Source organism: Molothrus ater, chromosome 11 (assembly GCF_012460135.2).
Source record: "Molothrus ater isolate BHLD 08-10-18 breed brown headed cowbird chromosome 11, BPBGC_Mater_1.1, whole genome shotgun sequence".
In the NCBI taxonomy this organism is placed as follows: Eukaryota; Metazoa; Chordata; class Aves; order Passeriformes; family Icteridae; genus Molothrus; species Molothrus ater.
The window spans coordinates 1387468-1401453 of record NC_050488.2 but is presented as its reverse complement, the minus strand read 5'-3'; the positions used below and the strand labels follow the sequence as shown (position 1 = coordinate 1401453).

Genomic DNA, 13986 nt, shown 5'->3' with positions numbered 1-13986 from the left:
ACTGGAGCATGGAGTACAGCAGTGGCAGAGTGGGTTTTTCAGGACTTGTTTTTCAGGGTGGGTTTTTCCACCGAATGCCTGATGGGCCGGAGCTGGCTCTCTGTGGCAGCAGCCCTCAGCTCTTTGTCATGGTGATCAGCAATGCTTCACTGTTGTCATGGTTGCGGGGTTACTACAGAAGCCAAAGCTCTGCACAGCCCCTTTATTCATAGTTTCAGTGTATAAACTAATTAAGTCAACTGAAAGCATCAGTCTGTTTCCTGTGCCTTGTTTTTCTAATATGTGGGATCAGATAGACCTGATTCCTGCTGTCCTCCAAAATATCCAGTCTGACTCTGCTTCAGCTCCTTGGCTGAGTTTTGTACCTTAACACCAACCAAAGTTCACTGATCACTTAATTGTCCAGAAAACTCCTTGCAACACTGAAAAGGTCTGTGGAAAATGTCTTTTGAGCTGCTAAGATGAGGCTGAGAGCCAGTGTGTTGCAGCTGTGCTGCATTCCTTATCACTGCTTTGCTTGGGGCTGGAACTCGGTCACTGTGTTTAGTTTCTGAGTTTATGCACTGCTGTGTAAAAAAGAAAATGGTGGCAAAATGCCCGGGGAGGATCTCAGCAGAGCACCTCAGTCCTGCCCCAGCACGGGAGGATGGAGAGGGACACCCCCGCTGGCAGCAGCTGCAGCTGGCAGGCACAGTGTCCCCTCCGGCCAGGGGAAGGTCGGCTGCACAGTGACACACAGGCTCATTTTTTATTAAAACCTGATCTAAGCAGAAGCTCTGTGTGAGCCTGGGAGCGGTGGCAGGAGCCCCACTGTCTGTGTGAGGCAGCAGCGGTGGCGTCGGTGTCAGCCTCTGTCAGGGAAGGATTTCGGAGATTTGGTGTCCCCACTTGTGTCCTGGTCACTGCTCAGCTCATGCGCTTAGTAAAACCAGAAAGGGAGCCTAAAAATCCTCCTAGGCCTGTCTGAGTGCTGCTGTGGTGTCTCCCAGGCTCGCTCTGGCACACAGCCCTGGGAGGGCAGTGCCAGCCCCTCACCACCCTCCCAGGAAGGGGAGCAGTGATGGAGGAGATGCAGGAGCCATTGGACCTTCTCAGCGTACAAAGGTGTGGGTGGATAGAATATAAGAAAATAAAGATAGTGTAGAAAGTAATCTTACCCCTAAGGAGTTGCAGCTGGGCCAATTATCAAAGATTAGGAACAGGCCTGATTTTAACAGGCCACAGCTGTAAGCAATGAGAAGAAGAGCGCTGTAAAAGAGTGGGGTGGCTGGGTGAGGAGGGAATTGGAATCAGTTGGCTGCTTTGTGAAGAAGGAAGAGTCAGTGCTTTGAGGAGCTATCCACGAGAAACACCAAGAAGGTATGGAACTTCTGTGATAAGGAGACAACAGAGTGGAACCCCTGCAATAAGATGGCAACACAAAGGGAGCTGGAATTTGCACTCTTGTTCCACTCTTGTGGAGCTGTTGGCCGTGGCCAGCACAGTGTCTGGAGGACATGTGCCCCTTCCAATTCTTTGTTGCTCCACAAACATACAGCAATAATTGCTTTGGTTGCTTTCTTAGCAAATATTTTTACTGTTAATCTCATTTTGACAGAATATTTGTGGGGAGTAAATACAATGGAGGCCCAAACATACCAAATCTATGAGTGGAAGATGATCTTCTCTAGCTCCAGCCCCAGCCTGGGGGTTTTATGGTGCTGAGTGCACCGGCTGGAGTTCGTGCCCCGCCAGATGCCACGGGTTCACGGCTGGCATTGTCCCGGTACAGGAAGGGTGTGAGATTTGGGACAGGGCAGAGGGAGGGGGTGGGGTAGGGCTCTGTCCTGCCCAGCAGAGCTCAGAACTTGCAGGGACTCGCTGTAATACCTCCATGAGAGACAGCAGGGGCTAGAGATGACCAACAGAGCAGGGTGTGAAGAAGGCAGTAGGGCATGGAGTGCGGGGCAGGGACAGAGCAACCCAGCAACCACCACAGAGAATTTAACCAGAACTAAAGGAAGTGCTCCCAAGGGCTCTGCTGTTTGCTAGTCAAAATCTGCCAGGATAAACTTTTTTTTTAAAACAGTAATAGTGTAGGAAAGTGACAGAGACAGGTCTGCAGAGGGAGGTGATAGTGACTCTTTGCTGCTGAGGGATGCTGGCATAGCTGAGCCCCCAGCCAACGTGGGGCTTTGTGAATTCACTGACCGGGACTCCTACCCTGGTACCTGATAATCTTCACTGCAAGCCAAAAATAAGCAACTTTTACATGCAGCTGAGACTACTGTTTTAGCAAACTGCAGACCTATAGAATATTAATTAATCCAAATATTATCGGGTGGGACGTACCTGGGCTCGTCTGACCCTTGCTGCTGGGCCAAAGGCGGCAGCTGTGATGTTTCACCTCAGAGATCCATTTGGCTGGCTGGATCGTGCAGCTGGGCACTCGCAACAAATCCAGGCATAGTAGAAACTCAGTTTACCTCTGGTGGAAAAGGTTCAGGGGATGGTGAAGAGAAAAAGGAGAGGATTCTGCTGTAGAGTTTTAATCAGAGTTTATTCCAGGATGACAGACCTCTGAATCTTGTAACAGCTCCCAACAGAATCCAGACCACATGGTCCATGTCTCTATTTAAGCCCGGGGACAGGGGGAGGGGAAAGCAGAGGTTTGCACACCTGGGGGGTTGGGATAGGTGAAACAGGAAATGGCATCACCTTGCAACATAGACCCATTCTGGGCTCCCAGGTGAAGGGACATACTCATTCCTGTTAATGAAGGATTTCATAAACATCACTTTCTCTTATTCAGCCCCACCAAACAAAGCACAGCAAAAGACAACTATTGATAAATACCCTTAGGGATAAGTATCAGGCTGGAAGAACCACATCAGCTAAAAGTTAACTCCTCCCTTTTAACAGGAACCAATTAGTCTTGAGTTAATGCAGGCTGGAAATTAGAATACAGTTAATAGTAATGGGAGGATAAAAATTCTGGAGCACCTTGTGATTGCAGAGGTAGTTTGAGAAGCTTGAGGAAGGATTGTGCAACTAAGAAGAAATTTCAGAAGGGAGAAAATGGCTTTTTGTTGTGAGTCCTGAGGGATTTGGTGAACTGCTGGGAACAGAAGGCACATTTTGTTTTTCCCCTGCTAGATCCCTAGGGTTATCTGTGGGGGTAAGAAAAAAATCCTGTTGGTAGATCATCTAACTTGGGGGTGTTGTTTTTCTTTTCCATCTTCTCAAGCACTGAAGATTGGTCTTGGCCAGAACCAAGATGCAAGTGAGATTTGCTAAGTGCCATTAAAATCCTGGGGTCTGGCTGGTGGTGCTGCCCAGTGTCCTCCCAGTCCAGACAAGGTCAGGGCTGGGGTGGAACTTGTCACTTGCAGACCTCAGCCTTGGCAGAGGGTGCCAAGAGCTGGTCCTGGTGTCCCGCTGCATGCAGGGACATGGGACACATCCCAAGGATCACCAGCCACTGCCACTGAGCGGACGGGAGTCTGGGCGCCCTCACGCCAGGATCGCAGCCCCGCTGACTTCTGTGAGTGTGCATGTCCTCCTGCAGGCCATGGTGCTGCCGTGCCTGGGGCGGGCAAGCAAAGACCCTTTGTCCTCCGACACCTCTTGCCCAGCTGCAGGCAGATGTTGGGGCATCGGCTGTGTCACCCCACTGTCCCTTCCCTGCCTCAAGGTCTGTGCAATCATCCAACACCCAGCACTAGGTGGACAGCAGGTGATGTCTAACCTGTGGCTGAGGGAGGTGCTGGGACACGTGCTCGGCGCCAGGTGACACCAAGGGACACGTGTTCAAGTGTGAGGGGACAGCGCGAGGGTGGCTGCTGTCCCCTCACAGCATGGCTCACTGCCTGGGCCCGCCTGCTTTGGCTCCTGCTGAGGCAGGGTTAAACAGCCCGCGGGCAGGGCCTGCACACCCAGAGGATCCCAATAAATGATATATTAGCCTTCTTTCCACAACAGAGAAATAAAATCACAGGCTGATATTTCATTTATTAAATACATATATTTTTGGAATAAAATTCCACGTAGCACTAGAGAGTGATGCACATCATAAACTTTCCAGCTCTCCCATGGATTTCTTTGGTCCCCTGTTAGCAGCGTCAGGACTGGTTAAATGTTCTACTTCTGCCCGTTCTGTCACAACCATAGCACTTTTGTGGCCTCTCAAGTGAACACCCTGCACTGTCCAGGCCATTGTCCTTTCTTGCTGTTACACAGGCCCAGAATATTTAAAGTGTGTGCGCTTTGTATCACATCAGGCTGCTCTATGAAAGAGCTCTTCACTGATTGTAAAGTAATTATGGCGGACAAGTTTCACTCAGTCCCAGAATAGCCTGACATCAAATTCTCAGCTGAAATAAACTGCTATCTTGCCATTGCCTTGGCCACAAACCAAACAGGATGGAGAAGCACAGGTCTGATCCCAAGTGGGAGCTGTGAATGCGGCAGAAGAGCTCAGTCATAAAACTAATGGTGACTTAGACTAATTTATTTTATTTCATTTATTGTTATTTTATTTCATCTTATTCTATTGCTTTTACTTTATTTTAGAAACTGCTGTGAAGGCTGAGATTAGTGGGGCCTCAGAATATCCAGGTCAAAGTAGTTAATTATTTAAACCAAAGAGAGCTTTCTTCTGAGCCCTTTTAGGTTGGTGGCAAAAATAACCTCTGGTTGAAGGCTGGGAAAGCAGGACATGAGGCTCATGATTTAGCACTGTGGATGTTCTGCACAAGGATGACCTGTTCCTTTGTGCCTACACAGCATATGGGGCACGTGGGCATGGGGCAATATAAGAAAACATGAATAACAAAAACAGAGTATTCCTTGTTCAAGCAGCACAGTTCTAGCAGGAGAGGACTGGCAGATAGATTAGCCCACACTTGCTCAGATTTAAGCCCTATTTAGACAGTGAGGGTTTCTGCCTCCTGATCTTTATTCCTATTCTGAGAAAAGCTGCTTTTCTGATACATATCCTGATACAAAGTCTCCTTGATAGCCCACAGGGATGGACCTGTAGTTGCCACCCTTTAGGCATAACTTTAGTTTCAGTGGTTACTGGACTCAGGGACTGCTATAGGTCAGGATGCTGCTGGCTGAGAGCTGTGTGTCCTCACAGCTGTCATCTGTTCACTGTTGCTCCTCTAATTTTGAAGAACCACAGTGGTTCAAGGAGAAAGGAGTGTTGGGACAAGAGGCTTCACAGAGAAAACTATGGGTTTAAAGGATAGGGGTCAGCTATTACCATCAATAATCTAAAGGCTTTGAGCTGGTGATAGAGCAAGGAGGCACAGCTAATTGCTGGGTCTCCAACTGTTTCTGAAGGAGGACTAGAGAGGGATGAGGATGAAGACATCTCAATAAATCATGTTAAAAAAAAAAGGAGCCTCCATAAGAAAGGTGCAGAGGACACAGCATCAACAAGAGTGGCTGCACCTGGTGGTGGGCAAGGAGAGACACAGGGGGATAAGACCTCTTCAAAGTAAATCCAAGGATTCAGTCACTTTACATCTTTTACTGTGCTCTGAGAATTTTTACTGGGTCACAGTCCTCCAACTTTCTAAATGTTTTTTCAATTTTAATAATATTTTAATATCAAACCAAGTAACTTGTGAACAGCAACAGGTTGCTTGCAGTCAAGCACATGAATGCTGTAAATGACAAAGCAAAGTGAAAGACTTAAGAGAATGAGAGTGTATGACTGTGACAACAGTTTGTGATGTCAGGATTATCACGTGATAGCTGGATAAAAGACAAAATATGTTTTCTATTAATTTAGTTAAAGCCATCTGGGTTTTTTTTCACATGTTGTCTCAAATTATTTTGTCTTCTCTCAGTGGCAGAGCTGACCCCTGTTGACTAAGTGTCTTGGATTAGGGCAAATTTGGGAGAGAACCTCCAAAGGGGTTTCTCTATAAAGCAGATTTAAGCAGCGCTTCCTTTAACTGATTTGGGAAAAGATTTCTTGGGAGGAAAGTGGAAAAAAACCTCTTTATTTAACAGGCAAAATATTCACCAGCACAAAAAAAAATTAACAATATTGAACAATAGAACCTCTTGCTGCTTAGAAGAGATGACACACTCAGAAAGTGGGCTGTAGCTCTGCTATCTCATTCTGTTATCAGTCCCTCCTGCACTGGAAATGCCGCAGGACTGGTCCAGTCCAGTGGGCCACAGGTGTGAGCTGCTGGTGCTCTTCTGGGTTTTCAGTCCAGAGCAGGTTTAAAGAGTTCCACAAAAAAAGAAAAAACACAGTCCAGAGAAATTCTCTGCCTCGGCTAGCTAAAAACTAACTAAAAAACAAAGGAGAGCTCTATCCTGCTATCTGTCCTTGCTGCAGACAACACAGTGCAGGAGTAGGATGCAGGGGAGCAAGAGCAGTTTCTGATAACAAACTCCACGCTTCTTCTCACTCCCGCCGCCCTTCACTCTTGGAACCAGTCCTAAAGGTGCAAGACTTATTTCTGGGCTAAACTGACAAATGGGGATACAAACATCATCAAGTCACCCCAGGACACTAAGATATCTCTCACTGAAGAGGTTTGCACCCCAAAATAGCCCACTCCTTTTCCTCCTGTGAAGAAAATAGCATGAATCATGTTTTTCCAAGGTTAAATGGGTTCTTTATTTCTATAGGCAGGAAAAGAGTGCTTCTCAGTAGTATTACAATTGACTAAAATATCAAAGGATAATTATTTTTTGACTCTATCAAAGGACACTTTTGATTAGCATTTAATCAAGCAATGGCATACAGGCCTAGAATCACCCTGTCATGAACTAATGAAGGTATTTTCTAGCCCAGAAAATGCTTCTCATTACCATTAGGGGCAACAGAAATGTGCATGTGGTGCTAAGGGTTTGTTCTCAAGTTCCAAGATCTGCATGTTGCTGTAGCAGAACCTTGAACTCCTAATAATGCAAAGCTTTTTCCAGAAAAAATAAAAATGCATAATTCATGAAGAATGATAGAACTGATGATAGAAGAATTGATGATGGAAGAACGATAATTGGAACTTCTCAGATTTAAAGGCCATGAAAAGATCTTGGATTAGATCCATATGATATGGATGATTTAGATAGCAATGTCTGTGCTATAAACTGAAGGCAAGGCCAGACATCCCTAACACGGACAGGACAGCAAGTCCAGATTGCCTGCATTAATGACTGGACTTTATCATCCACAGGAGGTAGCAGGCAATCTACAAAACTGGGAGTTGCAGATGGATTACCACTATTAGAAAAGGAAGTGCAGGTAGCTGGCAAATACCTTTACTTATTTTGTAAACCTTACTTTTGAATCACCTGTCACCAGAATCATGGGGTAAATCAGGCTATCCTGATTTGGTTTTGGTCTAATATGTGATTTATCAACAAACAGAACATTGGTACCAGTGGGAATGATTTCCCATGTTCACTGGCATTGCAGCGCTTGAGAACAGGCTCCAGAGACAGATGCTCTGAGAGACCCACATTACCAAGTTACCAACAACCAAAGCATGTGCACAGAGAAAAGGACTAAAATTCCCAGGTGAGGAATTAGAAGGGAAAGAAAATCTCATTTTCTGATTTCCATTTATAACCAAAAATAGCCTGTCTGCTATACCTGATCTTTGGAAAAACGGTGATTATGAAGACTGGTGGTATTCAATTCCTGGCAGTGTTGCAGCACACTCATAGGGGACTTAGAGTTGCAAATTCTGCCTGGCAAAAACTCAGTGGAGTTAATCATATGTAGCAAATTAAACAAACAAACAAAAAAGCTGGTGCATTTAGGAGGATCTGCAGCAACTGAATCTTTTCTTACCCTTTCTAAGCAAACATTCACAAATTGCAGGAAATGGGGAAGGTAAAGACAGAGGGCAGTGGTGGGTTTTGTATCCAGGATCAAACAACCTATATATGTATCTGCAATTCACAGAGTGAAGCAGGTTGAGAAATTTGTCTATATTCTTACAATAGTCAGAATTAAAGCTCTCCTGCAGTGAAATAGTTGAAGTTAGTCCACCAACATATCAGCTGTGCTCTGACAATGAGGTGATGAGCTACTGTATGGCCCAGCTCCTGTCCCAAGGAGGCAGGTGTTGCAGAAAGGGCTCCGAAAGCACCAGCAGTGGGTAGGATGTTCACCAGCCATGGGCTGGCATTGCCAGCCACAGACATTTCAAGCAGTCTTGAAACTAACATGGATTTGCAGCATGGAAAGAAAGATATAAGAGGCAGGAAGTCAAGGTAGTTTTGGCACAGCTCAGCTGGATGCAGTTATCTTCATCCTGTATCCTAGTGGGCTGGTGAAATGGCTCCTGAACATCACCATCTGCAACACATCCTTCTGGTGCTGAGGAGGTTGCCTAGAACATTCTTGCAGAAATGCACCTTTTTGCTGTTGCTGATTTTGGTGACATGAAAGAGTCTCAGTCCCAGTATCTTCCTCTCTAAAACCACAGAAAGGGTAAAATTAATCTCTGGTCAATGGTTAGGGTTAAGTTACAACAAGCTAACTCAAGCTCAGTGTAACTAAGGCCAGAATTTACAATAGAGTCATGGCAATTAGCATTTGTGGAAAGGAACACATCACTGCTTTAAAGGAAAACTATTTTGCCATTAGCTCAAAGTAGCTTGTAAAAGCTTTCACTGTGACTAAGATCTGCAGTAACGTTGGAGATCATTTAGCCAAAGACTGTGGTATAATGCCTATTTATGGCTTTAGCATTTTAAGGTTTTTGTGAAGTAAAGCAGTAGGGATGCAGTGGACTCCCTTGCATCTGCTATGCCACAAGAGAGCATGTGCCTGCTCAGGAATAAATTAGGAGTTACATATTCAATCACAAATACACATGGAAGGAGTTAAGAAGAGTTGAATGCTCAACTCTCATCCACCACTCCACAGGCATAAACAGAGCGTGCTATGGTCACTTTGTTTGGAGAAGAAGACAATTCTGCTGGCATCCCAGTGCAGCATCCCAGAGCCTCCCACCAAAAGGGTGGCTGGTTTCACCCCAGCAGTAGGGAAAGAGAAGCAAAAGGTGCTCTTAGTTCAGAGATGTCCCAGTTGTGCTTTGTATTCTTCCAAGAGGGAAGTAAATCAATGTTTGTACTGAAAAATGGGCTGTGGAGGTGCAGCTTACACAAGGCTCCACAACTCAAAGATGCACCACGTTTAGACCCATTACATGTCTTTCCTGGGAAGATGCAAAGAGGATTGTGATGGCAATATCCTTCCTTAGGCAGGCTTTGGGGGTTTTTTCCTGGCAATAGAGATCTTTTCTAATAAATAACTGCTCTTTCTTATGAGCTAGCTGTTGTCAGCTCATATTTGTTTGAGGAATTTTTCCTTTTTCTCTTTTCATTATTTGTCCACAAGCAGATTGATTTGGTTCAATACCTTTTTTTTCCAAACACATGTGCAGAAACCATTCTGGAAGTAACTCTTCCTGTAGATCATTTGTGAACAACTTGTTGCAAGAAGTCTTTAAACATTTGTCCCAACTCCATTCATTGTATATATACACTTGCATCATGTGTCTATTTCTGTGAACAAAACATCAAAAGAGCCAGTCTTAAGTATTCTCCCTAAGAACAATTGAAATTTTGCACAATTTCACCATTTAAACATTACTTCATTCCTAGAAATAATGGCAGGATTCTCCGGTTGTTGTAACACTTGAATGAAAAACAAGCCCAGCTGAAGAGTCTGACCAGGACCATGCTGGACTCAGTGCAAAGTTCTTCTTTCTCCATTTTTTAGATGGAGGAAAGTGCTCTTCTAGGCTGCTGTAAAACAATGTCTTTTAAGAGAAAAGTTCAAAGGAATGATGGCACCTTTCAATGGGAGCTGGGTTGGGTACCTTGCATCCTCTCACAAAGAAAAGCACTGGAGTGGCTCTGAAAATATGGAAAAGGAGGTAAAAGTCAAAGCCTGAGTGCTGTGGTACACCAGAGCTAAGGAGCTTAAGAATTTCAAATCCAAGTCTCACAGTTGGCCTGAAATGTTTGCTTTGAAGGCACCTGTAAAACACAGGCTTGACTCTGGTTGGTGTGCCAGGGAAATGCTTTGCTCGTATTCCAGCTACATTAAACAGCTGCTGCAGCTGCCACCCCAGCACTCTGTGATGTTAAGTAGGAAAAATGGAAATGAAAAAGTCATGGAATTCATGGATGATGATATTTGTGATTGTAAATGGGACATGGACAGGCATCTCTTCTGTTATTCTTTACAGTCCACTATGAAAACAGGAAGATTTTATTTAAAAATAAAAGATTTTTATTTAAAAGATTTTAAAATTTAAGTATAACTTAAAAATCCACATAGAAATACTGCTAGTGAGAAACCAATTACCATTTTTTCAAATATGAATTTTGGAAAAGAAGTTTTATTTTATTTTTTGCTCTCTAACTTCTTCTGAAATGATTTTTAAATCTGTCAGTGCAGAAAAGACTTAGTGCACTGTGTTCATGTCCTTAACCAGCACCATCTGAGATGGACTGAAATATTAACTCTCACTGCTCATGAACAACTCCTCAGATAATGTAGTTTGTGACAGAAATAAGTTATTGATGTTATGCATCAAAGTTCCCTGAACCCAAGGTTCAAACAATCAGTTTCAGGCTTGTCCAACAAGCTGGGTGCCAGATGCAGCCCAGCCATGGGGATGGGGGGAGCCCCACCCCCCTTGCCAAGGTCAGCAGAACCCATAAAAACCCATAAAAACCACGAGAGCCCTGGCTGTGGCACAGAGTGAAATCACCGTGAGACATTCCAGTGAAAGAATTTGTATATCATGGCAATTTGTATCTCCTTTTGGTGATGTAGTTGAACACTGCCAACACAGTGCTGGAAATCAATACAGCACAGCTGATGGCCTGTCATGTCCCACTGCTGGCCCTTCAGAGTGAGACTCTGTTAACTCTGTACTCAGAAACCAAGTCCCTCGAGACAGGAAAATTATTATGAAGTTGAACAACAATAATTTACACTTAGAAAAGCTCTCTACTTTTCCTTCCACCCAGAGCAGAACAGAGAACTCTTACACAGTTTTATTGTCTACTGAAGTGAAATTTTACTCTTTGGCAACAGCAAATAAATTCATGTTTCTTCTGCTGAGTTGCTTAACTAGTGTGGTGCTGCGTCCATGCTCTAGAAAGGCCTGTGCATTCTCCTCAGAGAAGGCAATACTGCATGCAGGAGTGGAAAATCTGCTTTGGAGCAGTGGCACAGCTATTTCTGCACCAAATGATGTGTATTCCCCTTCCTGTTAGATGTGGATCTCAATCATAATAGAAACTTTAAATTTAATTTCACTTATAGTTTATGCTGAATCACATAAAATGTGATCAACTCAGAGGCACAGCATTACTGCTTTGCAATTTTCACCTCTTGCTGGTATTGTTTTCCCAGCACCTACGTGCTGCAACTTCACATTTGGTATTGTGATACCAATGGAGTTTTAGGGCAAAGCAGTGAGGATGTGCTAGCATCAAATAAACTTTAAAAAATCAAAACTTTGTAAGAAGATAGATTCTTTCCATGGATTTCCTGTAATTAGTACAGAAACCTACGATAGTATACGTCAGAGGGGAAAGTTACTGTACTAAAAAGTCCCGAACTCCGCCTGCCTGCCTTTGAATCTGCAGGTTGAAGCTGACCGGGCCCCTGCAAGGGCGGCAGTCCCCGAGCCAAGCCCCGTGAGCCGCAGCAGGCGGGCTGTGAGCCCGGGCAGCCCCCACGGACGGCGGCGCTGCTCCGCACGGCGGCTCTCGGAGCGCCTCCTGCCCGCTCCCTGCCTGCGCCTCCCTTCCACCGCGCCAGAAGGGAATTCTGGTTCAGCTCCGTCGCGCTGGGCTCTGCTCTGCTGGTGTGAAAGAGCACAAAATGAGGTACACCATGTACTTCTGCTCTTGAGAGCAGGTATAATCTCTGTAATTACACCACAACTGCACGGCAAATAAATACAGAGCTACTGCGTGTTCCTGCAGCTTACTTGTTAATTATGCACCACTACTAAGGAGTTCAAAGATAAAGTATCATTGCAGGATTTAGGTGCCTGCTAAGGCGGGTCATAATGGAATTCATGCTATTGAAGGCTTGCTTTTGTTGATTTTCCAGTGGAATGGGGAAGGGAAACAACTCACCTCATATGCCCAAAGGCTTAAGTGCAGAGGCACACTACCATACAAAATAACATGGCACAATTAGGAAAACTGAGTGAATAAACAAACAAAAATAATTTCCAATAACAAATCACTTTTCAAATTCCATGTAGTAATGAATTCCATTTGCTTAGTAATCCTCCTAAGCAAATGTGTTTAAAAATCACTGGTATTACATGCAGTATAACTGCTATGGGTTTCCTAGCTCAGTATTTAAACTTTTATGAGCTAAAATTAGAGAAAATCATCAATTCACCGACATCACTAGCAAAAACTATCGTTGCAGCAAGGACAGGGCTCTACCTATAAGCTTGCCTGGGCTCTTGAAATTGTGTATTTCTTATGGTATCAGACATAGAGCACCATGTGAGGCCAGTTCATAGCCTGTGTTAGCTCCCCTCTGAGCTGCACTGCAGTATTTTGTACTACTACTAACTAAACTTGTTACTTTCAATAGGTATTTTAATAGTATTCAAAAAGATAAAATTAGCTTCTCTATAAATATTGCTCTTCTCCAAAATGAAGCTTCCCTTTAAATTATGACTCCATGACGGTTGTTTGGTCGGCCATTTATAATGACTTTTACAACCTCTGTTGGATCACCTTGGATTTTATTTGTAATTTTTTTTTTCAATTTCATTAATCTCATATTGATTTTCTTCCTGAAAGGTGTTGCTGATGTTTCTGAGCCTTTCTTCTATTGAAGTTCTTGGTGTATTTCTTCTCAAAAATGTGTCTATTGCAGAGGAAGATGTTGGTCTTTAGGGATTGCAAAATCAGGACCAGCAGGGACAAAATAACCAACTGTTATTTTCTGTTACTTGTAGAAACCTGAGGTACAGAATAAGACCTCACTGAAACAGGCTGTGCATAACTGCAGATGAAAACATCAGATAGCTTCAGATACAGAATGACTGTTGGTTTGAATGAGTTTATGTTTATGTAATGTACGTTGAGTTCAAATAAAAGGGAACTTTTTGTCTCCAGCACTGTGAACAGGGCAATCCAATCGAGGCTCCTTAGCACAACTGCTGCAGCTGATGGAATCTTCTGAAGATGGAAACCTAGACCATAAGGAGGATGAAAAAAGAGAAGGCAACATACCTTGTTTTCTTTCACTCATTTTACTCCCTCCTCCCTCCCTGGAGCCTCAAGAACTGTTTGTAGGTCCTCCTAGAACAGAGCCATCTACCAAAGTGAATGCAAATGGTGTTTCTTCACTCACAGAGTCTGCTCTTGCTCTCCCTGAAATCTGCAGCGAGATTCTTGTTGTCTTCAGTAGTACCAGGACAGGTTAACCAGGCCTTGAGAGTCCCCTAATGAAAAAGAGCTAAGAGTACTGAATGGGAGAGAACATGGCTTCCTTGAAAGGCTAATTATTTTGAGAGCTATCCATTCAAAAAAAGTCTGATCAATGGGAGAACAAATTAAAAATGAAGAATCTTTCATAAAACCAGACAGTGGAATTCAAGAGGACAGTCACAAATTAAAAGAAATGTCAACATATCAAGTGGCAGGAACTTCAAAAGGCAATTTTTTCCCTCATTTCCATAGGCATTCTTCATGAGCACCATCAAGAAGTGTAACATGCTAATAGCTAATAACAGGGTAAGTTAGTAAATTCACTAATTTACCAACTGAATAACTTAATGTGTATCAAAGGAATAGTTTTTTTCATTTAATTCCTTTTTTTTTTTTTAGATACAAACTAAGCTGAGTATTATCAAGTAGATAAAAACTGCATAGATTACAAGTCATCACTAAAACAGCCATTTTAGAATTAAGATTGCTTTTTTATGTTGGATGTCTCCTTTAGGTTTAAGCAATCACATATCTTTT

General features: G+C 43.7%; 1 long non-coding RNA gene across 1 annotated transcript; it reads right to left on the bottom strand.

The window, feature by feature from the left end:
* Positions 1-6600: 6600 nt before the first annotated feature.
* On the bottom strand, positions 6601-9524 carry LOC118691501 (uncharacterized). Its single transcript, XR_004981014.2, has 2 exons — positions 9383-9524; positions 6601-8432 (listed from the first exon to the last, which is right to left on the bottom strand). It is a non-coding gene; the product is annotated as an uncharacterized LOC118691501 (long non-coding RNA).
* Positions 9525-13986: the final 4462 nt, after the last annotated feature.